The sequence below is a fragment of the Schistocerca cancellata genome, chromosome 3 (genome assembly GCF_023864275.1).
Source record: "Schistocerca cancellata isolate TAMUIC-IGC-003103 chromosome 3, iqSchCanc2.1, whole genome shotgun sequence".
NCBI classification, from domain to species: domain Eukaryota; kingdom Metazoa; phylum Arthropoda; class Insecta; order Orthoptera; family Acrididae; genus Schistocerca; species Schistocerca cancellata.
In genome coordinates, this window is record NC_064628.1 from 144,477,368 (window position 1) to 144,490,774 (window position 13,407).

A 13,407-nucleotide genomic window follows, 5' to 3' on the forward strand; every position below is an offset into this window, starting at 1 on the left:
TTAGTGTAGTCATCTCTTGGTCTCCCTCTACGATTTTTTCCCTCCACACTGCCCTCTAATGCTAAATTTGTGATCCCTTGATGCCTCAAAACATGTCCTACCAACCGATCCCTTCTTCTAGTCAAGTTGTGCCACAAACTTCTCTTCTCCCCAATCCTATTCAATACATCCTCATTAGTTACGTGATCTACCCACCTTATCTTCAGCATTCTTCTGTAGCACAACATTTCGAAAGCTTCTATTCTCTTCCTGTCCAAAGCAGTTATCGTCCATGTTTCACTTCCATACATGGCTACACTCCATACAAATACTTTCAGAAACGACTTCCTGACACTTAAATCTATACTCGATGTTAACAAATTCCTCTTCTTGAGAAACGCTTTCCTTGTCATTGCCAGTCTACATTTTATATCCTCTCTACTTCGACCATCATCGGTTATTTTACTCCCTAAATAGCAAAACTCCTTTACTACTTTAAGTGTCTCATTTCCTAATCTAATTCCCTCAGCATCACCCGACTTAATTTGACTACATTCCATTATCCTCGTTTTGCTTTTGTTGATGTTCATCATATCTCCTCCTTTCAATACACTGTCCATTCCGTTCAACTGCTCTTCCAAGTCCTTTGCTGTCTCTGACACAATTACAATGTCATCGGCGAACCTCAAAGTTTTTATTTCTTCTCCATGGATTTTAATACCTACTCCGAATTTTTCTTTTGTTTCCTTTACTGCTTGCTCAATATACAGATTGAATAACATCGGGGAGAGGCTACAACCCTGTCTTACTCCTTTCCCAACCACTGCTTCTCTTTCATGCCCCTCGACTCTTATAACTGCCATCTGGTTTCTGTACAAATTGTAAATAGCCTTTCGCTCCCTGTATTTTACCCCTGCCACCTTCAGAATTTGAAAGAGAGTATTCCAATTAACATTGTCAAAAGCTTTCTCTAAGTCTACAAATGCTAGAAACGTAGGTTTGCCTTTTCTTAATCTTTCTTCTAAGATAAGTCGTAAGGTCAGTATTGCCTCACGTGTTCCAACATTTCTACTTAATCCAAACTGATCTTCCCCGAGGTCGGCTTCTACCAGTTTTTCTATTCGTCTGTAAAGAATTCGCGTTAGTATTTTGCAGCTGTGACTTATTAAACTGATAGTTCGGTAATTTTCACATCTGTCAACACCTGCTTTCTTTGGGATTGGAATTATTATATTCTTCTTGAAGTCTGAGGGTATTTCGCCTGTCTCATACATCGTGCTCACCAGATGGTAGAGTTTTGTCATGACTGGCTCTCCCGAGGCCATCAGTAGTTCAAATAGAATGTTGTCTACTCCCGGGGCCTTGTTTCGACTCAGGTCTTTCAGTGCTCTGTCAAACTCTTCACGCAGTATCATATCTCCCATTTCGTCTTCATCTACATCCTCTTCCATTTCCATAATATTGTCCTCAAGTACATCGCCCTTGTGTAAACCCTCTATATACTCCTTCCACCTTTCTGCCTTCCCTTCTTTGCTTAGAACTGGGTTTCCATCTGAGCTCTTGATATTCATACAAGTGGTTCTCTTCTCTCCAAAGGTCTCTTTAATTTTCCTGTAGGCAGTATCTATCTTACCCCTAGTGAGACAAGCCTCTACATCCTTACATTTGTCCTCTAGCCATCCCTGCTTAGCCATTTTGCACTTCCTGTCGATATCATTTTTGAGACGTTTGTATTCCTTTTTGCCTGCTTCATTTACTGCAGTTTTATATTTTCTCCTTTCATCAATTAAATTCAATATTTCTTCTGTTACCCAAGGATTTCTATTAGCCCTCGTCTTTTTACCTACTTGATCCTCTGCTGCCTTCACTACTTCATCCCTCAGAGCTACCCATTCTTCTTCTACTGTATTTCTTTCCCCCATTCCTGTCAATTGCTCCCTTATGCTCTCCCTGAAACTCTCTACAACCTCTGGTTCTTTCAGTTTATCCAGGTCCCATCTCCTTAAATTGCCACCTTTTTGCAGTTTCTTCAGTTTCAATCTGCAGTTCATAACCAATAGATTGTGGTCAGAATCCACATCTGCCCCAGGAAATGTCTTACAATTTAAAACCTGGTTCCTAAATCTCTGTCTTACCATTATATAATCTATCTGATACCTTTTAGTATCTCCAGCATTCTTCCAGGTATACAACCTTCTTTTATGATTCTTGAACCAAGTGTTGGCTATGATTAAGTTATGCTCTGTGCAAAATTCTACAAGGCGGCTTCCTCTTTCATTCCTTCCCCCCAATCCATATTCACCTACTATGTTTCTTTCTCTCCCTTTTCCTACTGACGAATTCCAGTCACCCATGACTATTAAATTTTCGTCACCCTTCACTATCTGAATAATTTCTTTTATCTCGTCATACATTTCATCTATTTCTTCATCATCTGCAGAGGTAGTTGGCATATAAACTTGTACTACTGTAGTAGGCATGGGCTTTGTGTCTATCTTGGCCACAATAATGCGTTCACTATGCTGTTTGTAGTAGCTAACCCGCACTCCTATTTTTTATTCATTATTAAACCTACTCCTGCATTACCCCTATTTGATTTTGTATTTATAACCCTGTAATCACCTGACCAAAAGTCTTGTTCCTCCTGCCACCGAACTTCACTAATTCCCACTATATCTAACTTTAACCTATCCATTTCCCTTTTTAAATTTTCTAACCTACCTGCCCGATTAAGGGATCTGACATTCCACTCTCCGATCCGTAGAACGCCAGTTTTCTTTCTCCTGACTCACAAAAAAGCGATTCTGGTACCAGGAGTCGAAGGTTTTGGTTAATCATACATTTACGTTCTTGTGGTAGTAGAAACTTTATCCTGTAACTCATATTTCTTTATACCTAACCGAGAAGCGAAATATAACACTTCATAGATTTACCTTCAAAAATTTTTATACAACGAAACATTTTCTTAAATGTTTCCATTACCTATTTTACCCCTTTAGTGCTTGAATTTCAAAAAATGCTGAAAAACGTATTTTTTATTTCTAGCCAGGAAGTGCCCATTTTTTAAACCTTTCTTTAAAAATAGTTTAGTATTTCTTAAATGATAATTGATACTTGAAAGTAAACTTTCACTCACCATTTTATCCCTAAAGGAGTCACATTTCGTAAAAATATCGAAGCTCTTATTTCTTTATCTCTAACCAATTTTCGTAGGTCTAGCTTCAAAAATGCTTTAATAGCGTCGTGTTTTCAAAAAAACTTTTCAGTCCCTATTTCTCCAATTTAGGGTGGATTTTCTAAGAAATTCATTCTTAAACTACCCTCTGCAAATTTCAAGTTTCTATCCATAGTGGTTTGGGATGGGCGACGATCAGTCAGTGAGTAAGGCAGTCAGTCGGGACACTGACAGGCTGAACATTAATAAAAACGACAAACTTCAGGGACGGATTCCTGACGGAAAAACGGTCGTATGAAAATGTGTTGGGAAATGCATCGTTACCACGATAAGTGGCGCTGAGGAATGAAGCTTCCTCTGACCACGTGCCTTCCGTTCCTTGTCTGTTGAAGCCTGTGTGATCGACACAGCGTATTGTAAACAGAACAATGGTCCGGTATTCATGTCGAGAACTAAATGAAATGATGTTTGCGTGCGTCCAAGCGAATGGAAACGTTCGATTGGCAGCACGACTATACCAAAACAAGCACTCTCACAGGCACCAACCATATCACACAACATTTTAAGCCCTTTCGTGGTTTTGTATGTACATGGGGCCTTGTGCGTACATCGGGTCTGGAGCAAAACCAGTCCATACAAGAACCAGGAACTAGATAACCATTTCCTGTTGATCGGAGCCATCTTTATCTTAAGAACAAAGCTGTAAATCAAAGTGAAAACATAACGTCGGGCTACCGCCGACAGCAAAACAAGCAAATTACGGTAGCTCCAGCAGTTAGTACTCCATAAAAACTGTAACGCTACAATATAAAAGAGCCATGCAAGTGAATAACTTAAGAAGGCTGACCTTAACGGTGCGTCCGCAAGCTTTTATCCAACGCCCAAACTGCGCAGACTCCACAGCATACTGAGACGAACCCTAGTACAAGCATGTGTATCCTGCATGACAACCGCTGCTATCCCTGTCACCTGCGATCCAATGGTGGTCACTTTGATCATCTATTGTGACGTGGATCCGATGCAGCTCTGTGCTGTGTTTGGGGACGAGTTGTTGTCGTTGCTCGCACCCCGTCCATTTCGAGACACACGCACACAGGACCTTTCTCCCTCCATTTTCAGTCAGAAATCCGTCCCTGGAGTTTATCGGTTTTCTTAATGTTCACTCTCTGGTAACAGAATACGTTAGGTATTATGCATTACCAGTTTTACAGAATAACGTATTTTTTGCAGTAAAACTTGGTGACATTATATATCGTCGTTCCACAAGTAAGGCATTTTTATGCACAAATACACAGTACATAATGAACATTGGTAGCTGCCTTCCAATGTAAACATCGATGAATTGTGCATATTGTCGAAACCTTACACAAACAACATTAAAACTAAATACTGTCTGCCCGAGAAATAAATAATTATCCTCTAAACCAAGATAAGTAGTATTACAAAAGTAATAAAAACAATTTTGTTTTATGTAATTGTTTCTACAACTTAAAGACATTAGCCTACAGTTTGAACATAATCATAGAACTTCTGGAAACGCTGGGATATTATGGTGTTACAAGAGCGTAAATAGATTCTGCACGACCGGGTTGGTGGGTCGAGGGCATGGATGCAGGGCACAGTCGACTCGGACGAGTTCAAGCAGCCCGTCGAGAAAAATCTTTGAGAAACGAACGAACTGCATCATGTACTATCATTACATATGCTTTCCGCTCTCAAAAAATCCTCCCAGTCGTTCTGTATCAGGAATCGTTATCATAGGTTATTACTTCCCGGGTAACCAGATTGGGCAACGTTTTGCCACTTGAGCTACTAATGATAAATTTTTAAATAAAAGCAGCCGTCGCCATTAGAGCAATACTTTTGATAATATATGTCATTTTTGGACCATACTGGCAAATCCAAATGTATTGGTACCGTTATGATACCGCTCTCCCAGAGAGGCTTGCTAAACAAAACATATATCCTTCAGTAATAATTCACACATCACCAGAGACCAGCAATAGTTGTGCCTGAGAAGAAGGAATCATGGAAGGACAGGCCAGGGTTGTTTAATCGAACGTCATTTACCATGACATTTTATTAATTGTAAATTGATGTAAATATACTGAACATCCAACTGTAGTACAATTCATCTCTTAACAAACAATAGCAAGCATTAAAGGGAGAGAATACAACAATCAGGTAACAGTTTACATTAAAAGAGTAAAACCAATCCACACAAGAACCAGGAACTAGATAACCATTTCCTGTTGATCGGAGCCATCTTTATCTTAAGAACAAGGCCGTAAATCAAAGTGAAAACATAAAGTCGGGCTACCGCCGAGAGCAAAACAAGCAAATTACGGTAGCTCCAGCAGTTAGTACTCAATAAAAACTGTAAGGCTACAATATAAAAGAGCAATGCAAGTGAATAACTTAAGAAGGCTGGCCTTAACGGTGCGTCCGCAAGCTTTTATCCAACGGCCAAACAACGCAGGCGAGTCCCGTACAACCACGGGAGCACACCCACACAGCGGATCTGCCGGCGTGGGACAATGGGCAGCCGAACTGAAACCCCCTACAAACGCCGAGCCAGAACAGCTAGAAACAAAATTACAGTTGAAATCTATAACATACACACATGACCAGTTATTTTCTATGTGGAAGATAATAAGGATGATTCACCGCACAGATGAACACATAACCAAGTGACACACCTTAACTGCATGTACATAAGAGTAACCGAAAAATTTATTGGCAATAAAGCAGCCTGCGGATATGTACATTTGTATGTGTACAGATCTCCGCAAATAAGGAGTAAAGTGTTTTGAACTACTGAGCTCATAAGTAAAGGATAACTTGTTTACACTTATTTTAAAACTACTGTAAGTAGGGTGTTTAGGTTTTTGTGTTGGTAACGCCACGTAGCGCTATGTAAGAAAATCTCTAACTGTGCTGTGTGCAGTCTGTGGCTGGTTGGACTCACTGTTGGAATATTCGCTACTGTAGTGTTGGGCAGTTGGATGTGAACAGTGCGTAGCGGCGGGGAGTTTGAGGTGAGCCGCCAGCAGTGGTGGACGCGGAGAAAGAGATGCCAGAGTTTTGAGAACGGACGATCTGAACGTCCACCAGAAAAAGGAAATTTGTAAAGATGAATGTCATGAACTGATATATACAGGGTGGCCCATTGATCGTGACCGGGCCAAATATCTCACGAAAGAAGCGTCAAACGAAAAAACTACAAAGAACGAAACTTGTCTAGCATGAAGAGGGAAACCAGATGGCGGTATGGTTGGCCCGCTAGATGGCGCTGCCGTAGATCAAACGGATATCGACTGCTTTTTTTTTTAAATAGCAACCCCCATATCTTATTACATATTCGTGCAGTACGTAAAGAAATATGAATGTTTTAGTTGGATCACTTTTTCGCGCTTTGTGATAGATGGCGCTGTAATATTCACAAACATATGGCTCACGACTTTAGACGAACAGTTGGTGACAGGTAGATTTTTTAAATTAAAATTCAGAACATAGGTACGTTTGAACATTTCATTTCGGTTGTTCCAATGTGATACACGTACCATTCTGAACTTATCATTTCTGAGAACGTATGCTGTTACAGCGTGATTACCTGTAAATACCACATTAATGCAATAAATGCTCAAGATGATGTCCGTCAACCTCAATGCATTTGGCAACACGTGTAACGACATTCCTCTCAACAGCGAATAGTTCGCCTTCCGTAATGTTCGCTCATGCATTGACAATGCGCTGACGCAGGTTGTCAGGCGTTGTCGGTGGATCACGATAGCAAATATCCTTCAACTTTCCCCACAGAAAGAAATCCGGGGATGGTGAACGTGCGGGCCATGGTATGGTGCTTCGACGATCAATCCACCTGTCATGAAATATGCTATTCAATACCGCTTCAATTGCACGTGAGCTATGTGCCAGACATCCATCATGTTGGAAGTACATCGCCATTTTGTCATGCAGTGAAACATCTTGTAGTAACATCTGTAGAACATTACGCAGGAAATCAGTATACACTGCATAGATTGCCATGGATAAAATGGGGGCCAATTATCCTTCATCCCATAATGCCGCGCCATAAATTAACCCGCCAAAGTCGCTGATATTCCACTTGTCGCTGCCATCGTGGATTTTCTGTTGCGCAGTAGTGCACATTATGCCGGTTTCCGTTACCGCTGTTGGAGAATGACGCTTCGTCGCTAAATAGAACGCGTGCAAAAAATCTATCGTCGTCCTGTAATTTCTCTTGCGCGCAGTGCCAGAACTGTACACGACGTTCAAAGTCGTCGCCCTGCTGTTCCTGGTGCATAGAAATATGATACGGGTGCAATCGATGTTGATGTAGCATTCTCAACACCGACGTTTTTGAGATTCCCGATTCTAGCGCAGTTTGTCTGCTACTGATGTGCGAATTAGCCGTGACAGCAGCTAAAACACCTACTTGGGCATCATCATTTGTTGCTGGTCGTGGCTGACTCCGGCGAAGCGTGTTGTCGTCCAGGATACCGAGCAGCATACATAGCACATGCCCGTTGGGCAGTTTGATCACAATAGCCATACATCAGCACGATATCGATCTATTCCGCAATCGGTAAACGGTCCATTTTAACACGGGTAATGTATCACGAAGCCAATACAATCCACATTAGCGGAATGTTACGTCATACCACGTACTTACACGTTTGTGACTATTAAAGCGCCATCTACCACAAAGCGAAAAGTGGTCCAACTAAAACATTCATATTTCTTTACGCACTACACGAATAGGTAATAAAAAATGGGGGTTCCTATTTTTTTAAAAAAAGCAGTTGATATCCGTTTGACCTGTGGCAGCGCCATCTAGCGGGCAAACCATAGTGCCAACTGGTTTCCCTCTTCAAGCTAGACAAGTTTTGTTCTTTGTAGTTTTTTCGTATGATGCTTATTTCGTGAGATATTTCCCCCGGTCACTATCAATGGACCACCCTATATATTGTAAGTAGGCTGTTTATGTTTTCTTATTGGCAACGTTACGTGGCTCTCTGTATGAAAATCACTGGCTGTGCTGTGTGCAGTCTGTGGCTAGTTTGCATTGTTGTCTGCCATTGTAGTGTTGGGCAGCGGCAGCTGGATGTGAACAGCGCGTAGCGTTGCGCAGTTGGAGGTGAGCCGCCAGCAGTGGTGGATGTGGGGAGACAGATGGCGGAGTTTTGTAATTTGTCATGAACTGCTATATATATTATGACTATTAAGGTAAATACATTGTTTGTTCTCTATTAAAATCTTTCATTTGCTAACTATCCCTATCAGTAGTTAGTGACTTCCGTAGTTTGAATCTTTTATTTAGCTGGCAGTAGTGGCGCTCGCTGTATTGCAGTAGTTCGAGTAACGAAGATTTTTGGTGAGGTAAGTGATTTGTGAAAGGTACAGGTTAATATTAGTCAGGGCCATTCTTTTGTAGGAGTTATTGAAAGTCAGACTGCGTTGCGCTAAAAATATTGGGTGTCAGTTTATTGATGATCAGAATAAATAAAGAGAGAAATGTCTGAGTATGTTCACATTTGCTCAGATGTCTGAAAATCTAATAGCGTAGAAATTTACCTGCACAGTAATTTATAATTTTTCTAATATGAACAACTAACTTTTAGATAGTAGAGAAACATTGGCGCTCCTTAGAACAAGTGAGGAAAATACTCAGTGATTAAAACATATTTCTTATCACAGTTCAACTAAAAGTAGTCTAGCCTATAACATAAAATATTCTTCTTAAGTAAGATAGGGTACAGGATATGGTTTGATAACCGATAACTTGGAACTTAAATTTTACAAGAATGACTTAGCATTATCACTTAGAGGTTGAGCCAGTAGCGGATCACGTAAGCGACCGACCTAACGTAAAACAGATAACTAGCGGGCGTAATTGCTAATTGATTTCATATAGCCAGAACTGCCAAAGACGGCCGCGTGCACGAGTACAATACCAGAGAGATACTGTGGCCGGAAGTAGTCAATACACCCCGTTACAGCTTTACATCCGCCGCTGATAACAGCGGAGGACCATTTCGGGTTGAGTTGGCAATCCCAGCCAAGTCGTGCAGAACTGTCCGTCCTCCAGCACAACTCGGCCAACTAATACTACACAGGAACAACTTGGTCCGGAAAGCCAGCAGGCTTCAGCGAGAGGCCTTCAACGGCCACCAACTCGGTACACTCTTTAAACGCTCCCTGTCACGAGCACGCTCATTGCCCACCGTCTAAGCGCTCGCTGCCCACCCCTTCCCTCGCCGATTTCAAAATTAAAACCGGCCAAGGAGGCAAGACCGTGAAGATAAGGCATCATCAAAGATGTCAAAATAAGAATCGGCGGCAACATGCGAGCCTCACGCGCTCATGTACTTTTAAGAACTGTTTTTAATTTAATTTTATTTGTAGTTAAGTTTACCGCTATACTGACTTGTGAAATACTGAAATATTACAATCCCAAAGTTCTATCAGTCTCCAGACAACGACTCAGTGCTAACATTAAACAGCTGTAGGTAGATGATTAGGCTATTATAGTAACGCGTACATATTTTTAGCTTACCATAACGTTAGGTAACGGATCAAAATTAGTTTGCCTCTTCTTTCTTGTTACAAATGTACTTGGGAAGCAATAAGTGACAACACTTACATTAAATTCAGTTGCAAGTAAGAACTGATCAACAAAACGACAACTGAGCTCAAGGGAAGTGCGGTAGTTGATCTTGGTTAAAGTATGGATGGGTGGATGGAAATGGCTCTGGGCTCTGAGCACTATGGGACTTAACATCTATGGTCATCAGCCCCCTAGAACTTAGAACTATTTAAACCTAAGTAACCTAAGGACATCACACAACACCCAGTCATCACGAGGCAGAGTAAATCTCTGACCCCGCCGGGATTCGAACCCGGGAAACCGGGCGCGGGAAGCGAAAAACGCTACCGCACGACCACGAGCTGCGGACATGGGTGGATGGGTTACAGCTGTTAGTGCTATTGATAATATACACTCCTGGAAATGGAAAAAAGAACACATTGACACCGGTGTGTCAGACCCACCATACTTGCTCCGGACACTGCGAGAGGGCTGTACAAGCAATGATCACACGCACGGCACAGCGGACACACCAGGAACCGCGGTGTTGGCCGTCGAATGGCGCTAGCTGCGCAGCATTTGTGCACCGCCGCCGTCAGTGTCAGCCAGTTTGCCGTGGCATACGGAGCTCCATCGCAGTCTTTAACACTGGTAGCATGCCGCGACAGCGTGGACGTGAACCGTATGTGCAGTTGACGGACTTTGAGCGAGGGCGTATAGTGGGCATGCGGGAGGCCGGATGAACGTACCGCCGAATTGCTCAACACGTGGGGCGTAAGGTCTCCACAGTACATCGTTGTTGTCGCCAATGGTCGGCGGAAGGTGCACGTGCCCGTCGACCTGGGACCGGACCGCAGCGACGCACGGATGCACGCCAAGACCGTAGGATCCTACGCAGTGCCGTAGGGGACCGCACCGCCACTTCCCAGCAAATTAAGGACACTGTTGCTCCTGGGGTATCGGCGAGGACCATTCGCAACCGTCTCCATGAAGCTGGGCTACGGTCCCGCACACCGTTAGGCCGTCTTCCGCTCACGCCCCAACATCGTGCAGCTCGCCTCCAGTGGTGTCGCGACAGGCGTGAATGGAGGGACGAATGGAGACGTGTCGTCTTCAGCGATGAGAGTCGCTTCTGCCTTGGTGCCAATGATGGTCGTATGCGTGTTTGGCGCCGTGCAGGTGGGCGCCACAATCAGGACTGCATACGACCGAGGCACACAGGGCCAACACCCGGCATCATGGTGTGGGGAGCGATCTCCTACACTGGCCGTACACCACTGGTGATCGTCGAGGGGACACTGAATAGTGCACGGTACATCCAAACCGTCATCGAACCCATCGTTCTACCGTTCCTAGACCGGCAAGGGAACTTGCTGTTCCAACAGGGCAATGCACGTCCGCATGTATCCCGTGCCACACAACGTGCTCTAGAAGGTGTAAGTCAACTACCCTGGCCAGCAAGATCTCCGGATCTGTCCCCCATTGAGCATGTTTGGGACTGGATGAAGCGTCGTCTCACGCGGTCTGCACGTCCAGCACGAACGCTGGTCCAACTGAGGCGCCAGGTGGAAATGGCATGGCAAGCCGTTCCACAGGACTACATCCAGCATCTCTACGATCGTCTCCATGGGAGAATAGCAGCCTGCATTGCTGCGAAAGGTGGATATACACTGTACTAGTGCCGACATTGTGCATGCTCTGTTGCCTGTGTCTATGTGCCTGTGGTTCTGTCAGTGTGATCATGTGATGTATCTGACCCCAGGAATGTGTCAATAAAGTTTCCCCTTCCTGGGACAATGAATTCACGGTGTTCTTATTTCAATTTCCAGGAGTGTAAATCTATCGACGGCACTGTTGATTATGACAGTGTGTCTACCTGCGTCGTATGATTGATATTCAAAATATCTTCCTATTTCACTACACGGCAACTAGGTGGTGTGTAATTCCATTTAGGTGATTTGGGGGTTGAGGGTAGGGGGACGTGCAGGACCGCCTGGACAACCCCTTTCGCTATGTCTTCGCTCGAAATTCAAATGCTCAAGCACTGTTTCTGTTTTTTTTTAAAATACTCCTTTTGCTGCTTCTGTTGGGCACAGCTTGGCTTGGCTCGGAGTATGGCAGCTTGCTGCTAACTAACGTGCGGCAGCTAACATACAGGCGTGGACAGGTTAAAAGCTGAATGTGAAACCGCTGGTTTCTAGAGCGCTTGTTCCTCTAGACTACGCTGGAGTCTTGTTGCTGCCGCTGCCCAGCGTATACGACCACACGCCGAGGCCCTGCGATGGGCCACGCTGTTCGCTCTAGCCCTTTAGGGCAGATGCACGCCGTGTCCTGCGTTGGGGGAACCACGCTGTAGTGCGAAGGGTCGTGCAAGACGAGAATAGGCACTAGTTTTTGGGAACTTCTTCCACTGCACCGCCAGCGGAACGCCGAATACAGTTTATTTAGCAGCCTTTTAGAACACACGCTTTAAGTTGACTGTGTACCAAAGAGACCGATTTGTGTACGTATTTGCTTAGGAGATGAATTTGAAGCCACTGTTATGTAATCCACTCGGTGACACATGATTTCAGTGTACTGGTAGTGCGATCTGGCACTGGTTGCCCTCTCGGTACTTTTTACTCCTCTGCCAGAGAGGCTTGTTGGATGTAAATCACTGCAACGGCCTTCAAAACGAATTTTATACATGCATAGGTGGCTGCGCGTTGCTGTCAATATTAATATTACTAACTTTTGTATAGTTTTTGAATGCAAATGGTGCTTCCACTGAATATTATCAGACATTTATTAATGTTTGTGTCGAGGTTCGAAATATTTTTGCTTCCAAATGTTGAGTGTCTAGTCTGATGTAGCCTGTTTTCATATTTATAACAATATTCACTTCGATCATTGCTGTAATTACCGTGTACGGCCAGTTTACTGCTAACATTGTCAAGTTCTTCAGGTGGAATGCCCGTCCTGTATTAATGACAGGGGCCGGCTTCTGATTCTAAATTCACTACATTAAGAGACGCTTATATAAATTGTTCAAGTGCCGGGGTGGCACATGATTAATTCCTAGTGTTTATTGTTAACATCATGGCTAGATATTTATGCAGATTTCACAGCTCCGCTTCATTGCTGACATTCGAAGCTATATAAATCGTTTCTTTAGCTTAGTTTTCTTTGTTTTTTCGTTTGGCACTTACACTCTTAGCCCGTTGCCCTCAAACTTTCACTGCGGAAATTACAGTGTTTTGGGTGGACTGTGTAATGACAGAAAGAGATTAGGAGAAAGATGTGTGCGCAGGGCCACTGCATGCATAGGAAAAGGATAATTAAAGCTGTAGAGGAAAGCAGAATGGGTGAGGGCTCTTGTGGAACGCCATTGGTGAGGAAGAGTTGAAATGAATAGGGTTGATAAACATCGGGATGGACATCAGTGGTTGCCGTAGCTGCACAGCACGGTAGTGAAACATGGACCGTGAGAAAACCGGAAAATAAGGGAATCGAAGCACTAGACATGTGGTGCTGCAGAAAAATTTTGAAAATTAAGTGAACTAATAACGTAACGAACGAGGGGGTTCTCTGGAGAATCGGGGAGGAAAGAAATGTATGCAAAATACTGACGAGCAGAATGGACAGGGTGGTAGGACATCTGTTAAGA